This window comes from Hevea brasiliensis, chromosome 14 (genome assembly GCF_030052815.1).
Source record: "Hevea brasiliensis isolate MT/VB/25A 57/8 chromosome 14, ASM3005281v1, whole genome shotgun sequence".
Lineage (NCBI taxonomy): Eukaryota > Viridiplantae > Streptophyta > Magnoliopsida > Malpighiales > Euphorbiaceae > Hevea > Hevea brasiliensis.
This window is the reverse complement of record NC_079506.1, coordinates 75540170-75559116: the sequence shown is the minus strand read 5'-3', so window position 1 is coordinate 75559116 and position 18947 is coordinate 75540170.

Below are 18947 nucleotides of genomic sequence, written 5' to 3'. Positions count from 1 at the left end.
AAACTTTAATACAAATAGAACTCTTATGATGAATCTTGGGTTAAAGAAAAAAAAAAAAAAAAAAACCTAACTTGATGATCATGTGATTTTATACATTTATTTTGTAATACATACTTTCTATGTTAAATATATAATGAACTAATAATTTACTATAAAAGAATCTTTTTCATATATAAAAAATTAAATACAATCTATTAAATAACAAAAATCAAATTAACAAATTAAATCAAGATATTAGTATAATTACGTAGATTAATATTTTTTTTATACAGCTCATTATCGACATTTGTTGAAAATCTAACAAACTACAATATCTTTTTCATATATTAATTAAAAAATATATATTTTCCTCAATATAGCCATTAAATCAAGAAAAAAAAGACAATTATTATAATTATATTATAAAAAAATAATTTCAATTAATATAAGCCATATAATAAATAAATAAATACCCATTATTTATAATACATTGAAGGAAAAAGCTTTAAATTTATCAATATTATTTTAATATATTAAAAATATCAAATTAATTATGCAATTGCACATGCATAGTACTCTACTTGGAGAAAAATTCCTATTCATATAACTAAATATACATTTTTTTTTGGTACAAATGGCTAGCTATACTTTATGTGATATTTTTCTATCTATATATATCTATAACGTAGATAAAAGTGGGAAGGGGGAATAATAGGATTGTCAAAAAAAATACCCAAGTCATTTAGTATTATAACAATAAAATATTAATTTAATTCTAGTTTAATTGGCTAATAAAAATTAAATTAATTAATATATTTAGTGTTATATTTATATAGGTTAAGATAGATTAATTTTCCTATTTTTTCATATTTAACATGTATGCATACTATAATATTTGTCATGATTAATATCATTTTTACATAAAAATGAGTTTAAATGCAGATTAACTATAATTTTTTTTAACCGATAGATAAACTATAATTTGTTAATATCCTTATATGTATGAACATATTTTTTATTTTTAATTTATTAATCAATCTTAATTAGATTATTGATTTTGACTATAAGTTTATAAGAAATCCTAATTTTATTTTTGCGTATATTATGTGAAAATTTATGCTCCTCTCAATATTAATTAATTTATGCTCCTCTCAATATTAATTTTAAGTTATTATATTTTATACTTTTAAAATAATAAAAACAAAAGGAAGATATGAAAAGGAAAAGAAGAAAAAAAATTTTGTCTACTTGAGATATTAATTACATAATTAATATGAATTAATTAAAAATACATGATTAATTTTACATTTATATAGTATATAATTTAAAAAAATAAAAATATTTATTAAATATATTAAAAAAGTTTTGAAATTATTTGTATTAAATAATATTACGATATAAAATTTCAAGATAACAATATAATGAAAATGAAAATTTTATAATAATAATAATGCATTAAACTAGTATATTTTAAAAATTGGATTAATTATTAAAACAAATATTAAAAAAACTATTTAAAAAATTTAGTGTGAATATCAAACTATTTACAAAAATAATATTTGTTAAAAAAATGCTACTAGAAAAAGAGTTTTCTTGATAGGTTAAACTAATAAATTTTTCTTGATGTGTGATGAAAAATTTTTTCCAATGTGGTTTGTAAAAGCAAATATTTTTTTCTATTTTTTATTTCACGTGCTTCTCAAAATATTATTTGAACTGGCATTTATAAAAACATATGATTGTGTTATCTCACAAAAAATTGTTGAATTAATATTTCGGGAAAACTCATTTCCCAATTATGTTTTTAAGAGCAAATATTATTTTTGTAAATAATTTTACTTTCACATTATATTTGTAAATTATTATTTTTTTGTATTTTTAGTAATTAATTTTTATAAAATTATTCATTTTATAATTTTAAAAATAATTTTCTTTTACATTAATCTAATTAGGTAATCTTATTGTGTAATATCGTCAAATTAAACTTATTCTTTAAAAAAATAAAATAATAAAGTTTGAATAAATTTAATTTAATAAATTAATTTCTATTTTTTATTTAATTTATTTTTACTAAAACAATTTTTTTTTTTTAGACAAAATGAGTTTTGACAAATTTTATATTGTCACAGTTTAGCTTGATAGTGATTTTGAACAAAATTCAGAAACACAGTAAGGGCATGGTAGGTCTGAGTCTTGTGTTGCAGAAGTTGGTCCATGTTGAATGAGCACAATCATCTATAATTATTAGCATATAGTGGGCGCCTGTGATAGATGGGACTCCGTATGGATCCCACACGCACCAGCTAAAATGGATATGCAGATCATGTTGCACATGAAGAACGGGTGGTCGGTGTTGTACTCGAGTTGTGCGACGCGCCTAATGTTAGTAGGTGCTGCATGTCCTAGCCTATCACTCAAAACAAAGGAGCTTTTATTGATCTAATATTGTTTTCGTGCAAGGAAGTACAGTATTCAGCTACACTAGCAGATAAAGGACAGAAAGTGTCTAGGGAGTAATTTTGTAGTGCATCAATCATTCTATATAAGTAAATTATATAAAATGGCAATTCAATTAAAGAATGATAATTAAATTAAGAAAAGTAATTATTATTTAAAAAAAATATTTTTAACATGCATACATTATTATATTTTATGGAACAGATTATTACTCTTTTGATATTTTATTATTTCACGTGTACAAACCTAATATGAAAAATTATATCCTAACCATGTTGGTTTGCATATGTGGACTAGTAACTAATGATAAAATGTCAAATGAGTGATTATGTACACAGGTTAAAAATAATTTTTTCTTTTAAAAATAAGAATTGTTTGGTATGCCCTAAATTCAAGTGCACGAAACATTTAAGTAATATAGAAAAAGATGTTCACATGAAGAGTTTGCTATAAATTAAATTTTTGATGTAAAATAAACTACACTAAAATTATAATTTAATCATAAAAATTAAAAAAATTAAAAATTTAAAGTTTAATGTATAAAAATGCAAAATTGAGTTCAAACTATAAATAATTTAATAATAGGCTAAATGTAGAAATTTACAAATTAATAATGAAAATTGATGAAAATAGATTGCATTAAGCACTCAAAGTAAAATATCAAACAACCATTGTAAAAAGAAGATTTCGGAGTCAAGGGTTAATATTCAAATCAAATACGAATTTATCCTAGCTTGTCCGATCTATGAAGATTAAGAGTTTTAAGGAGATAAATTCTAAAATTCTCTAAAATTTCTTTCGAATGAGACAAATAGTGCATTGATTAATTAAATCTTACTTTCACAGAGTTTAAAATTAAACAAGACCCATTAATTTCTTTAATCAATCTGTTTATCCTCTTAATCCTTAGTATATTTATAGATCTAAGCTAATTAAGTCTAATTTCTTGATTATCTATCATTAGATCTTCTCCTTTTGATTTTTCAACCAATGATTAAGAACACAACTTAATGGAATCCTACACTAAGCATGTCATGAGGCACATAAGAAATGAATAAAACTTCATAATAATCATAAAATCTAGACTAACCAGTTCAAATCCATAAAGTATCTTAAATATTACATCCCAAACTCTAGAATCTAAAAGAACTATTCATTATCCATACTTAATACAAGAAATTCTAAGCAAAGAAGGAAATAAAATATGAAAATAAACTAAAAGTGAAAAAACCTAATGTTTGGTGTGAAGAAATGACGAAGAAGAAGAAGAATCCAAGCTCTTCAAACAAAAAATGGCGTGTGACTACTCTTTTCTCTCTCCTCCTTCAATATTTTCTTCTTACAATAAAAAGTGATGTAAGGAGGCTTAAATACCCCCTAACAAAGACCTAGAATAGACTAAAAATGGTGTTGAATGAGGTCATTGCATGTGTGTAGTGATTTGCCACTTCAGCCAATTTTTATGAAGATGCATAGCTAGAACTATGCTTGTGCAGCACCTTGTGCAGAGTCAGGACTAGAAAGGATGAGTGAAAACAAGTTTGCAAAGCCATGCAAGCCCCTATCCACATTTTGGCAAGCTTCAGAGGTTCTTTGTGATACTGCATAGGTAGGTGCATAGGCTATATAGGAGACTATGCAACTTTCAATGACTTTGGGAAATTTTCTAGTCTATTCCATAAGTAAGTGCACAAGCTGTCCATGAAGTTGTGCATCTTTCGATGGGTTTCAATTTTTGCCTTCTATGAAGTGCATAAGCAATCACATGGCCATGCAAGAAGCTGGGTGGCTTTTGGCAACTTTGAACTGCTTTCCTAGGCTCTTACATAAACGAGTGCATAGCCTATGCACTAAGTTATGCAACCTTCGACAACTCTCAGCATTTCTTACATTTTCTTAATACAAGCTGCATAGGTTGTGCAACTCCTTATGCAACTTTCAGTGACCTGTAAATTCATCAATTTTTAAACTTCATTTTTAGCATCTTTGAGCTTGAATTTCATTCTTCAAACATGCAATGTAACACTCTCTCGGTAGCAACTCCGTACATTCTACTGTTCCGGTGACCGGTGTCGGTCCGGACAGCTAGAACGTTCGGAAAAATATTTAAACTAAAGTGAGGAACCATAATTAACTCAAATATTAATAAGAAAAATTTAGTAAAAATTTTAGAAATAAAATAAAACCAAGTTAAATGAGCCGGTGCCCTAGCGATGGGTAACCTAGTGAGAAGTTGCGGTTCTCGCAACTAGGAGCCCTAGACCCGGAGGAAAAATTATAAAAAATTTTTGGGACTCTAGAGAAGGGTCATTGAGGTTCCTATGGCATTAGAATGCCAAGAAAATATTTAGAAAAATTTTTCAATCGGTACTGACAATTTTGACCCGTTAAGCCAAACGGAGGGCATTTTGGTCATTTCGCCTTCAGAGATAATTTTTGGCCGACTTGTCCAGTTAAGTAAATAATTATTATAACATAAAATATAAATAAATATTGCTAAAAATTGAATTGAAATTGAGTAGAAAAGAAAAGAAAAAGGAAATGGAATTAAATTAGATTTATGACATAGGATGACATCATTAAAAAGCTTCCCACCAATTAGAAATTGACAAGCCAATTAAAATGAGATAAATATAACTAAAATGAAGTAAAAAAATAAACACAATTTCTGCAATTCTCTTCCATTTCTCGTAACCCATTTTCCCTTCCACCCAAACCACCATTAAAGCTCCCTTAAGCTTCATTTCCCACTTCAATTCACCTCAAAACCTTATCCTCCCTTCACAAAAAATTATACCCACATCAAGGAGAAGTGTTTGGCAGCCAAGAAAACAAAAGAAAGTGAAGAATTCATAAGAGAAAATTCTGCCCTACTAAGGTTAGTGCTTATTTATGTATATATCTCTCTTACTCCATGTTAGGGACTTAAAATGAGTATGAAAGTGTAACTTAAATGAAGTAAAACTTAGGTATATGTACCCCATGGAATTCGGTAGCCTAGTGAGGGTCATGATTTTGATTGTTTTGATGGGCTTAGAGTGGACTAGAGAGGGTGTTTAAAGTGTATATATATATATGTAATGAATGAAAGTGTTTAACTAAGGTGTGTGTTGTGAATTGAAATGGGAAATTAGGGTTTTGGGAGAGAAACTTGGACTTTGCTTATGTAATGGTGAATGAACATTTTAATGGTCAATTAGTGACCATTTGAGGGAAGTTGACCACAACTTGAAGTGAATTATGGCATTGCAAACTGATTTGGTATGCTGCCTAGTGTAACCAGCAGGATGGCTGTGAGTCCAGCCTGTTTGGACAGCCATAACTTTGGCTGTGTAGGTTCAATTGGTGTTTGGCCAATTGAACATGAAACTAGACACATAATGGCACAATTTTGGTGAAGAAACCATGCCCAAAAGACCAAAGCAAGTGGACCAAAAACTGGCCCCAATCCGGATGTCCTACAACCAGATTCTGCAGAATGACCAAATGAACAATAATTGTTCATTTGGCCATAACTCATTGTAGAATGGCCCAATTGACCTGAAATTTTTACAGCAACAAGTTAAGATATAGAAAAACAATTTTCATGAAGAAACCTACCCCAAATTATGACCAGAACCTATCCAACAAGGCAGTTGCAGTCACTGTTCACTGCACTATAGATATGGTCAGTTCTGCAATTTTTCAATCCGGCCAGCTGTGGTTTTTGGACCATAACTGGAGCTACAAAACTCCAAATGGAGTGATTCAAAAAAAGAAATTCAACTAGACAAAATAAGGAACAACTTTAATGTTTATCACATTCTCAAATTCCCACTGCAACAGTAACTAATGGAATAGTAAAGTTAGGGTACAAAAACTGAAAATTCTGCTCCCTTAGTTTTAAGCTTAGAAATGGTATTGGTGATTAATTCCAACAAGTTTTGAATGCAAAATGTGGTACATTGGGAGTGTTAAAACCAATGTACCTATTTTCTATGCAAAAGTCAACATTTTTTTTGACTAGTGAAGTGAATAGTGACACCAAAACTTGAAATTCAAAAATTGAAGAATTCAAAAGTATCAAATGCCCTAGTATACCTAACAAGATTGGTTTGGATAGTTTGGCATGCCAATATGGTTCAGTTAGCAGTACTGCATATGGCATTATGCCATTCTGTGATTTCATGGCTTTTAGCCATTCTGACATTGTGTTAATATTTGGCCTTGTGCCTATTGTCATTACAGCTTATTTGCTGTTCTGTTGCACACCGGGAGATGCATATGTGACCGATGGTGTGACCGTCCGAGGTACTAGATACCCAGTGCCAGTTTACCTGTTTATCCAGTCCAATCGTCCAGTATAGGTTACTTGGGCAACCAAAAATGAAAGTGGATAAATTTAATGAAATAATGAACATAACAAGTACAAAACAAGTAAGACATCGATACATTCAATACATATTTATTTTTTGTTATTTCCTTTTATTTTATTATTGCACCACTAAGCATTATTGCTTAGCGCGTTGCTTTTGCCACGCGTAGGTTCTGGAGATACTGACCGAGAGCCCAGTAGACCGCAGACTGGGTGAGACCTCCTGTAGCTCTGCATAGTGTCCATGTCATCTCACCATCCACAGTGCATTGGTAGGACACTAGGTTTCATTTTGGTATTTTGTAATTAACTTTTATTTCCTTTTGTATAATTGAAACTTATGTAATGTATTTTGATGTTCATGTAAATAATGAAAAATTGTGGTTATGAATGCAAAAAGTTGAGTATTTATTTATTGCTTATATATGAGCACCATGAGAAATGAATGATTGAGAAATGTTATTGAAAAATATTGAGATTTTGATGATATTGGAGTTTGAGAATGATTGAATATGGCTATTGGAAGTGTTTTTCACAGGTTCCGAAGAACCGTTTTCTCCATTTTTAGCCGGTACTCTGCCGGATTTTCTATAAAATTTTCGGAGCCTCAAATAAATTATGATTTCAATAAATGACTTAAATAAATTATATTCCGCAAGTTATATTCAAAACTATGATAAAAATTAATTAAGATAAAATAGAGTGTTCCGGTACACCGTGTGACATAGCTTACTCGGATATACTGTAGACGGGTAAGGGGTGTCACATTTAGTGGTATCAGAGCACGGTTTAGGCATTTCTGGGCCTAGATTGAGTCCATACCATGCATTGCATTTGTAAGAGTTAAGGTGACACTAATGCAAATATGTTTGTCTTTGTTATTTTGAATAGGATATGGACCCTACATCTCAGAGGGTAGTTGAGGAGGAAGTGGAGAGTCATGCTCGACCTGGAGCAGCTGAGACTGGGGGTAGGGGAGAACCTGCTCCGCCAGCTCAAGCAGAGCCTGCTTAGCCTCCACAGGCCATGTTCCAGCAAATGGTCGAATTCTTCAGACAAATGGCTGGGGTAATGCCAGCACCACCACCACCACCTCCACAGTAGAAATCACACCTGGAAAGACTAAGAAAATTTGGAGCAGTGGACTTCTTTGGCAAGAGAGAAGATGATTCTGTTGCAGCTGAAAATTGGTTGAACAGAACAGGAAGGGTTTTAAAACAACTCCACTGCACTCCAGAGCAAAATCTAGAAGCTGCAGTATCTTTGTTGCAAGATGATGCATATGAATGGTGGGATACGGTGTCCAGTGAAGTGCAGCCAGAAGTAACAACTTGGGACTTCTTCCTCTCCGAATTTAAGAAGAAATATGTGGGTAGTGTATACCTAGAAGAGAGAAGAAGAGAGTTCATTAATCTGAGGCAAAGACAGCTGTCAGTGGCCGAGTATGAGAAGGAATTCGTCAGATTGAGCCGCTACGGAAGGGAGATAGTCCCTAATGAGGCTGAAAGGTATAAGAGATTTGAAGAGGGATTAAATGACAACATAAAGATCATAATCACTACCTTGGGAATCACAGACTTCACCAAGTTAGTGGAAGCTGCAATAAAAGTTGAAAAAGTAAGAATAAGTGAGCAGACTAGAAGAGAGAGACAGCAGAAGAGAGGCCCAGGTCAGTCTAGTTCAGCTCCTGCATCTGGGAAGAAGTTCAAAGGTCCACCTGCACAGAGTTCAGGTCAGCCACAAGGTCGTGGTCTCGGGGGCCTGGGCCATAGTTTACCCCTAGGAGAGGTCACCCACACCATCGGTGGCGCTCTCCGAGGATGGGGTTCAGGGGACCAGCCCCAGCATCTTCTGCATGTCCACATTGCCTGAAGTGGCATAAGGGGGAGTGTTGGAGAGTGACTGGTGCCTGCTTAAGGTGTGGGTCGACAGAGCATCAGTTGAGGAACTGTCCACGCAGAACTACTACAGCTGCTCCAACACAAGTAGATAAACCTGCTCCTGCACCACAAAGGGGTAGGAAATTTGGCAAATCTGAGGCAGTGGGACCATCACAGAGGCCTGCATCTGAGCCAACAGAAGGCTCGATAATGACCACCCGCCGCGCTATGCCATGAGAGCTCGGGAGGAGCAAGATGCCGGGCGTCATCGAGTGCGTTCTCCTCTACAATACATCTGCATGCATTGGTGGATCCAGGATCCACTCATTCATACATCTGCATCAACCTACCCGTAGAAAGGGGATACTAGTGGGGAGAGTGACCAAGACATTACGGTCACTAATCCATTGGGCCACGCAGTGTAGTGGTGAACAAAGTGTACAAGGGTTGCGGTTAAGGATTCAGGTATGAATTCTTGGCGGACTTGATTGAGTTGCCTTTCCATGAGTTTGACGTGATTTTGGGAATGGATGGTTGTCACGTCATCGCAATAGTTGATTGTAAATTGAAGAGAATTTCTTTGAAAACTCCCGGGGTAATGAGATCACGATTGTGGGGAAAGGATGATTTCTTGTCCAATGTTATCTCAGCCACAGATGCAAGAAGAATGATGAGAAAAGGCGGTGAAGCCTACCTAGCACATGTGGTGGATATTAGGCGTGCTAAGCCAAACCCGAGTGATATACCCACGTAAGAGACTTCCTGCAGGTATTTCTGAAGAGTTGCTGGTTTGCCACCGAAGGGAAGTTGAATTTGCTATTGAGACAACTGCCGGCACCCATTTCCATTGCTCCTTATAGAATGGCACCTCTCGAATTGAGGAGTTGAAAACTCAGTTGCAAGAGTTGCTTGATAAGGGGTTCATACGCCCCAGTGTGTCACCATGGGGAGCTCCAGTGCTGTTTGTGAAAAAGAAGGATGGGACTTTGAGGCTATGCATCGATTACCGGCAGTTGAATAAAGTGACTGTGAAGAATAAATATCCGTTGCCTAGAATTGATGATCTATTTGATCAGTTGAAGGGAGCAGGAGTATTTTCTAAAATTAATCTTAGATCAGGGTACCATCAGTTGAGGGTGAGGGATGTAGATGTGCCAAAGACTGCATTCAGGACCCGGTATGGGCATTATGAGTTTCTGGTGATGCCCTTTGGCCTAACGAATGCACCAGCAGCATTCATGGACCTTATGAACCGTATCTTCCATCCATACTTAGATCGGTTCGTAGTGGTCTTTATTGATGATATTTTGGTGTATTCCATGACCAGGGAAGAACATGATGAACATTTGAGGATTGTTCTACAAACTCTGAGAGAAAAGAAGCTGTATGCTAAGTTGTCCAAGTGTGACTTTTGGTTGAATGAGATTGCATTCCTTGGACACATAGTGTCAGCTGATGGGATTAGAGTGGATCCCAAGAAAATAGAAGCAGTGATGGAATGGAAGCCTCCCAGGAATACAACTGAGGTCAGAAGTTTCTTGGGGCTAGCTGGGTATTACAGAAGATTTGTGAAGGGATTTTCCTTAATAGCTGCTCCAATGACCAAGTTGTTACACAAGAATATCAGATTTGACTGGAATGACAAGTGCCAGACCAGTTTTGAGAAGTTGAAGCCTATGTTGATAGAGGCACCAGTGTTAACACAGCCAGTGTCAGGAAAGGACTTCGTGGTCTACAGTGATGCCTCTCATAATGGGTTAGGGTGTGTATTGATGCAAGAGGGGAAGGTGGTCGCTTATGCTTCCAGGCAGCTAAGGCCACATGAACAAAATTACCCTACCCATGATCTAGAACTTGCAGCAATTATCTTCGCACTGAAGATATGGAGGCACTACTTGTATGGTGAAAAGTGCTACATTTACACAGACCACAAAAGTCTGAAATATTTGCCAACTCAGAAGGAGCTCAACCTTAGACAGAGGCGATGGATTGAGTTCCTGAAGGACTATGATTGTGTAATTAATTACCATCCTGGGAAAGCAAATGTAGTTGTTGATGCTTTGAGCAGAAAATCCATCACAGCTTTGAGATCATTGAATGTCCGTCTAACTTTGATTCGAGATGGAGCTATTTTGGCTGAGTTGCAAGTGAGGCCAAACCTGCTACAGCAGATTTTAGATGGGCAAAAGGCAGATAAAAAGTTAATGGCTATTATGAGCAAAATCTCAGAGGGAAAAGCAACTAATTATGAGGTGAAAGCAGATGGGTGTCTGTATTACAAAGGAAGACTGTGTGTACCAGATGATGGGGAATTGAAGGCCAGTATTCTAAAAGAGGCACACACCAGTGTATATGCTATGCACCTAGGAAGTACAAAGATGTATCATGATCCAAGCTTGGTATTGGTGGCACAGTATGAAGAAAGCCATAGCTGACTATGTGACTAAATGTTTGACATGTCAGCAAGTCAAGGCAGAACATCAAGTTCCATCAGGTTTGCTACAGCCTATACGCACACCTGAATGGAAATGGGATCGGGTCACCATGGATTTTGTAAGTGGTCTACCTCTCACCCAGAAGAAACATGATGCAGTATGGGTGATAGTGGATAGATTGTGAAGTCAACACACTTTCTGCCGCTTAGGACCGACTACTCACCGGAGAAGTTAGCGGTGTATATCGCTGAGATAGTTAGACTGCATGGAATTCCACTTTCCATCATATCTGATCGAGACCCAAGGTTTACATCGAGATTTTGGAAGAAGTTGCATGAGTCCTTGGGTACACAACTCCACTTCAGCACAGCTTTCCATCCTCAAACGGATGGGCAATCAGAAAGAGTAATCCAGGTAAACAATTGAAACCAATGGAATTAATACAAATATTGAATTAAAATGATAATAATAACATGAAATATATGTCAGGTCCTTGAGGATATGCTGAGGGGTTGTGTCATTGAGTTGGAGGGAAGTTGGGATAGATACCTTCCACTGGCAGAATTTGCATACAACAATAGCTACCAAACTAGCATCCAAATGGCCCCATATGAAGCACTGTATGGGAGAAAATGTAGAACTCCAGTGTGCTGGACTGAATTGGGCGAAGACAAACTGGTAGGGCCAGACTTGGTGAAACAGACTGAGGAGAAAGTAAAACTAATCAAAGCCAATTTGAAGGTTGCCTCAGACAGACAGAAATCCTATGCCGACTTGAAAAGAAAAGAAATAGAATATGCGGTTGGCGACAAAGTGTTCCTCAAGGTGTCACCGTGGAAGAAGGTATTGAGGTTTGGAAGAAAAGGTAAGTTGAGCCCTAGGTTCATTGGCCCATATGAAGTCATTGAATGTGTGGGACCAGTAGCCTACCGGCTAGCTTTACCACCAGAGCTGGACAAGATCCACAATGTGTTCCACATGTCTATGCTAAGAAGATACCACTCAGATCCTTCACATGTCATCTCCAGGGAAGAAATTGAAGTACAACCGGATTTGACATATGAAGAAAAACCCATACGGATTCTAGCTCGGGAAGTGAAAGAGTTGAGAAATAAGCAGATTCCACTGGTGAAAGTGCTTTGGAGGCACCACAACACCGAGGAAGCAACTTGGGAAAGTGAAGAGACGATGAGGCAACAGTTCCCTCAACTGTTTGTATCAGGTAAATTTCGAGGACGAAATTTAAATTAGAGGGGAAGAGTTGTAACACCCTCCCGGTAGCAACTCCGTATATTCTACTGTTCCGATGACCGATGTCGGTCCGGACAGCTAGAATGTTCGAAAAAATATTTAAAATAAAGTGAGGAACCATAATTAACTCAAATATTAATAAGAAAAATTTAGTAAAAATTTTAGAAATAAAATACAACCAAGTTAAATGAGCCGGTGCCCTAGCGATGGGTAACCTAGTGAGAAGTTGCGGTTCTCACAACTAGGAGCCCTAGACCTGGGGGAAAAATTATAAAATAATTTTTGGGACCCCAGAGAAGGGTCATTGAGGTTCCTATGGCATTAGAATGCCAAGAAAATATTAAAAAAAATTTTTCAATCGGTACAGACAATTTTGACCCGTTAAGCCAAACGGAGGGCATTTGGGTCATTTCGCCTTCAGAGATAATTTTTGGCCGACTTGTCCAGTTAAGTAAATAATTATTATAACATAAAATATAAATAAATATTGCTAAAAATTGAATTGAAATTGAGTAGAAAAGAAAAGAAAAAGAAAATGGAATTAAATTAGATTTATGACATAGGATGACATCATTAAAAAGCTTCCCACCAATTAGAAATTGACAAGCCAATTAAAATGAGATAAATATAACTAAAATGAAGTAAAAAAATAAACACAATTTCTGCAATTCTCTTCCATTTCCCGTAACGCATTTTCCCTTCCACCCAAACCACCATTAAAGCTCCCTTAAGCTTCATTTCCCACTTCAATTCACCTCAAAACCTTATCCTCCCTTCACAAAAAATTATACCCACATCAAGGAGAAGTGTTTGGCAGCCAAGAAAACAAAAGAAAGTGAAGAATTCATAAGAGAAAATTCTGCCCTACTAAGGTTAGTGCTTATTTATGTATATATCTCTCTTACTCCATGTTAGGGACTTAAAATGAGTATGAAAGTGTAACTTAAATGAAGTAAAACTTAGGTATATGTACCCAATGGAATTCGGTAGCCTAGTGAGGGTCATGATTTTGATTGTTTTGATGGGCTTAGAGTGGACTAGAGAGGGTGTTTAAAGTGTATATATATATATATGTAATGAATGAAAGTGTTTAACTAAGGTGTGTGGTGTGAATTGAAATGGGAAATTAGGGTTTTGGGAGAGAAACTTGGACTTTGCTTATGTAATGGTGAATGAACATTTTAATGGTCAATTAGTGACCATTTGAGGGAAGTTGACCACAACTTGAAGTGAATTATGGCATTGCAAACTGATTTGGTATGCTGCCTAGTGTAACCAGCAGGGTGGCTGTGAGTCCAGCCTGTTTGGACAGCCATAACTTTGGCTGTGTAGGTTCAATTGGTGTTTGGCCAATTGGACATGAAACTAGACACATAATGGCACAATTTTGGTGAAGAAACCATGCCCAAAAGACCAAAGAAAGTGGACCAAAAACTGGCCCCAATCCGGATGTCTTGCAACCAGATTCTGCAGAATGATTGTTCATTTGGCCATAACTCATTGTAGAATGGCCCAATTGACCTGAAATTTTTACAGCAACAAGTTAAGATATAGAAAAACAACTTTCATGAAGAAACCTACCCCAAATTATGACCAGAACCTATCCAACAAGGCAGTTGCAGTCACTATTCACTGCACTATAGATATGGTCAGTTCTGCAATTTTTCAATCCGGCCAGCTGTGGTTTTTGGACCATAACTGGAGCTACAAAACTCCAAATGGAGTGATTCAAAAAAAGAAATTCAACTAGACAAAATAAGGAACAACTTTCATGTTTATCACTTTCTCAAATTCCCACTGCAACAGTAACTAATGGAACAGTAAAGTTAGGGTACAAAAATTGAAAATTCTGCTCCCTTAGTTTTAAGCTTAGAAATGGTATTGGTGATTAATTCCAACAAGTTTTGAATGCAAAATGTGGTACATTGGGAGTGTTAAAACCAATGTACCTATTTTCTATGCAAAAGTCAACATTTTTGTTGACTAGTGAAGTGAATAGTGACACCAAAACTTGAAATTCAAAAATTGAAGAATTCAAAAGCATCAAATGCCCTAGTATACCTAACAAGATTGGTTTGGATAGTTTGGTATGCCAATAGGGTTCAGTTAGTAGTACTGCACATGGTATTATGCCATTCTGTGATTTCATGGCTTTTAGCCATTCTGACATTGTGTTGATATTTGGCCTTGTGCCTATTGTCTTTACAGCTTATTAGCTGTTCTGTTGCACACCGGGAGATGCATATGTGACCAATGGTGTGACGGTCCGAGGTACTAGATACCCAGTGCCAGTTTACCCGTTTATCCAGTCCAATCGTCCAGTATAGGTTACTTGGGCAACCAAAAATGAAAGTGGATAAATTTAATGAAATAATGAACATAACAAGTACAAAACAAGTAAGACATCGATACATTCAATACATATTTATTTTCTGTTATTTCCTTTTATTTTTTTATTGCACCACTAAGCATTATTGCTTAGCGCGTTGCTTTTGCCACGCGTAGGTTCTGGAGATACTGACCGAGAGCCCAGTAGACCGCAGACTGGGTGAGACCTCCTGTAGCTCTGCATAGTGTCCGTGTCATCTCACCATCCACAGTGCATTGGTAAGACACTAGGTTTCATTTTTGTATTTTGTAATTAACTTTTATTTCCTTTTGTATAATTGAAACTTATGTAATGTATTTTGATGTTCATGTAAATAATGAAAAATTGTGGTTATGAATGCAAAAAGTTGAGTATTTATTTATTGCTTATATATGAGCACCATGAGAAATGAATGATTGAGAAATGTTGTTGAAAAATATTGAGATTTTGATGATATTGGAGTTTGAGAATGATTGAATATGGCTATTGGAAGTGTTTTTCACAGGTTCCGAAGAACTGTTTTCTCCATTTTTAGCCGGTACTCTGCAGGATTTTCTATAAAATTTTCGGAACCTCAAATAAATTATGATTTCAATAAATGACTTAAATAAATTATATTCCACAAGTTATATTCAAAACTATGATAAAAATTAATTAAGATAAAATACAGTGTTCCGGTACACTGTGTGACATAGCTTACTCGGATATACTGTAGACGGGTAAGGGGTGTCACATGCAATAACTTCTCAAAAATACCAATTAATCTACAAAATAAGAACAAATTCACAAATTCGACTAAAAATTAACTAATTTGAAAAACTAATTAAATAACTAATGGAATTAACTAAAATTAACCCAAAACATGATAAAATGACTGAAAACTTAACCCAAATAACTATATGATATGTGTATATCAAATATCACCAAACTTGAATCTTTACTTCTCCTCAAGCAAACTTTGAAATACTATGTAATTTTTTGTAACACCCCTTACCCGATCTATAGTGTAGCCAAGCAAGGAATGTCACATTTGGTGTTGGAGCACCCTATCTTATCTAATCTTATGCATTAGTAATTTAAATTCCATTTATTGGTGGTATTCCATTTATTGGTAAATTTTTTTTAAAGGAGAAACAGATAGAGTTCCCCTATTTTATTAACCTTCGACCTGTTAATCAATTACCTGTTTATAAATCTCATCAAAATTTTAATCAATTCAATTCATATCATTTCTCACATCATCATGTATTCATATAGTCATTTTATGTATAATCCATCTCATTTCATTCATAATGTTTATGTACATAATTTACATCAATATATTACAATCCTTAAAATTTAATTACAAACTTCATGTTTAAATACAAAATACAATGACAAAAAGATTTCCTATAGCTCATGGGCCTTACTAAAATATGCTGCTGAGGTGACAATTCTCCTACTGCAGATCTGAGCACTACTGATCCTTATCTCCAGTACCTATGCATAGACAAACCAACATGCTAAATATATTGCTTAGTGGTGCAATAAGATAATGAAAATAAACTAAACAATAAAATTACAGGTTTCATGTGTGTAATATCATAAAATGTTATGTTTATGTAATTCATTCACATATCTATATATATTTCAAGTTTACACATTTTTGGTGATCTTTGGAACATTTAGTTCATTTGGATCATTTTCATTCATTTAGTTAACATATAATCTTATTATTACTTTTCAATACCCAAGTAACCTATAATAGATTGTTAAGACTAGATACATGGGAGTATACTAGTTAGACACCCCATGTGCCTATCAGGTATACATCTGTCAGGCATAAAGCCAGCGGGTAGGCATAAAGCCAGTAAAATATGTCAGGCATAAAGCCAATGGGTAGGCATGAAACTAGAAGAATAACCATATTAGGCACACATTGTCTATCAATGATCATCCATGAAGTAGGCTCGAAAGCCATGGGCAGTACTGCATCTATGGTCCCTAATTGTCATGCCAATCAATCCAACCCACACATAAATGTCTACGCATAAAAGGGCAAATTTATATCATTATGTGTTCACAAATCTCAATATTTAATCACATATGTTATTCATGCTTCATAGCATTAGTACACTATTCATAGTGGGAACATAAGTCCCAATCACATATTCATGTGGTACATGTGTTTATCAAATCATTTATGTCAAGTATATATTGCATTTCAAGTCATCTGTGAAGGTTTCATGAAATTCCAGAATTGTTTTTTTAACTTTCCCTAGCAATTGGGCCAAGATGTAAATCAGTTTGGCCTCACTTTTTTCATGAAAGTTGTTCCCCTATATTTGAACTTTAATTTCCTTTTTGAATCATTCAATTTAAAGTTTTGTAGCTCTAGTTATAGTCAAATTACTAAGTGTTGTTCCAGGGTACTAAACCTCCTTATTGTTTTCCAGGATTTCACTAAGTTTTGCAACTAGTATCCGAGTACCTTAGGCTTAGAATTAGCTTCAAGTCCCAAAAATAAAGTTTTAGGTCTTTGTCTTAGGTTTCTAAATCTTTTTGAATCACTTCATTGGGAGTTTTTTAGAGAAAATTATGGTCAAATAATCATTTGGAGGTCATAAGGCACATTTGCTGGAATTTAGGAATTCCAACATTGTCACTTATAACTTACTCTAATAATTTTCCTAAGTTACATTAAGATTTGGGTTCTGGTCAAAACATAAAAGTTATAGTTCTATGTGTTATGAACATTTTTTGTCACACATCACCCCTCTGTAAGGCATGACATGTTCCTGTAGAATACCTAATGAACTACCGAACTTCACCTACCGATAACTCATTAAGTATCCTACAAGGGATTTTAAAACCATTTTCTTACATTTTGGAAGTGGTGAGAATTTTGGTAGGAATTAAAATCATTTATTCAAAGCTTAAAAACTAGTAAAAATTTTTGTCCTTTTTTTTTCCGTAAATTTTATAAAAATTTTGGCAGAGTGCCGTCTGTATTTTGAGAAAATAGTTCTTCAAATACCTGAGAAAAACACTTCCAATAAATTTTCTATAACTCCCAACCTCTAAATAATCTCAAGTCAACACAATTCAATTCATTCCACAATTCAACCAAAAATTTATCAACTTAAAATATTTCATAACTTCATTCACAGTGCATATAGTACGAAATTCACAAAAAGAAAATTCAAAATAACATTATTATAATTTATTGTACAACTTCTCAACTTTATATTGATACATAAAACACTACAATATTTACATCAAATAATTACAAAGGTATAAATAAATACCCGTATAAAAAGGATCAGTGAAGTCCACTATCTCAGTAGCAGCTCACTCTGCTGTTTTCTCCTTGCCCTTATCTATGACAACAAAATAAGCCATCGCTGCGTATAAAAATACTCAGTGGTGCATAATAAAAATTGAAATGCAGTACATAAAACATTCCTTGACAAATTCACAATTTGAATATTTCATAATCATATTTCACAATTTATCAAAACTCATTATAGCACAATTTTGGTCAAATAATTTAATAAACACAGTATTGCCAATTCATACACAACTTAAGCCATGACACAAAATTTTCGATCAATGCCGTGTTGTACACCAAGACAAAGCAATCTACAACCCCACTATTTGAAATCAATGAGGGAGGTGGCTAGCTAGCTAATGAGTACTCATCTAATCTACAACCTCAACTGGTAAACCAGAGAGGGAGGAAAATAATCGATCTCAACCCCATAAATGGAGGAGGAATAATAAGGCACTATCATGCTAAGTGTGAATCAAAAATCTATTTCAAACATTTTATTCAAATAATTCATGAGAAATCCGATGAATTTCCAAAGTCATAGTTTCATTCACAAAGTGGCAACACAATTCATGATTAACACCAAATTTTCATAAATCATACCAAATCAAATTTTCAATGACAAAATGCTCAAATAAGGTTTATTGTGCACAAACCTGACGTGAGTCGCCTCTAGGCCTTGACTCAGTCTCTTAGACTTTTCGAGTCTTTTTCAGCTAAAACACAAAAATTATAGTGTCTCAGTATCTTTACTTCATAACAATTCCAATAACTAATTCTAATGTTTGAACTTAGATTCTTGCAAATTTCATGTTAAGGTTACTATTCATGGTACTATTCAAGTCAAAATATTGACTTTCTTATACTTAAAAGATATGGGAAGTCCAACTATACTCACATACCACATTTTGGT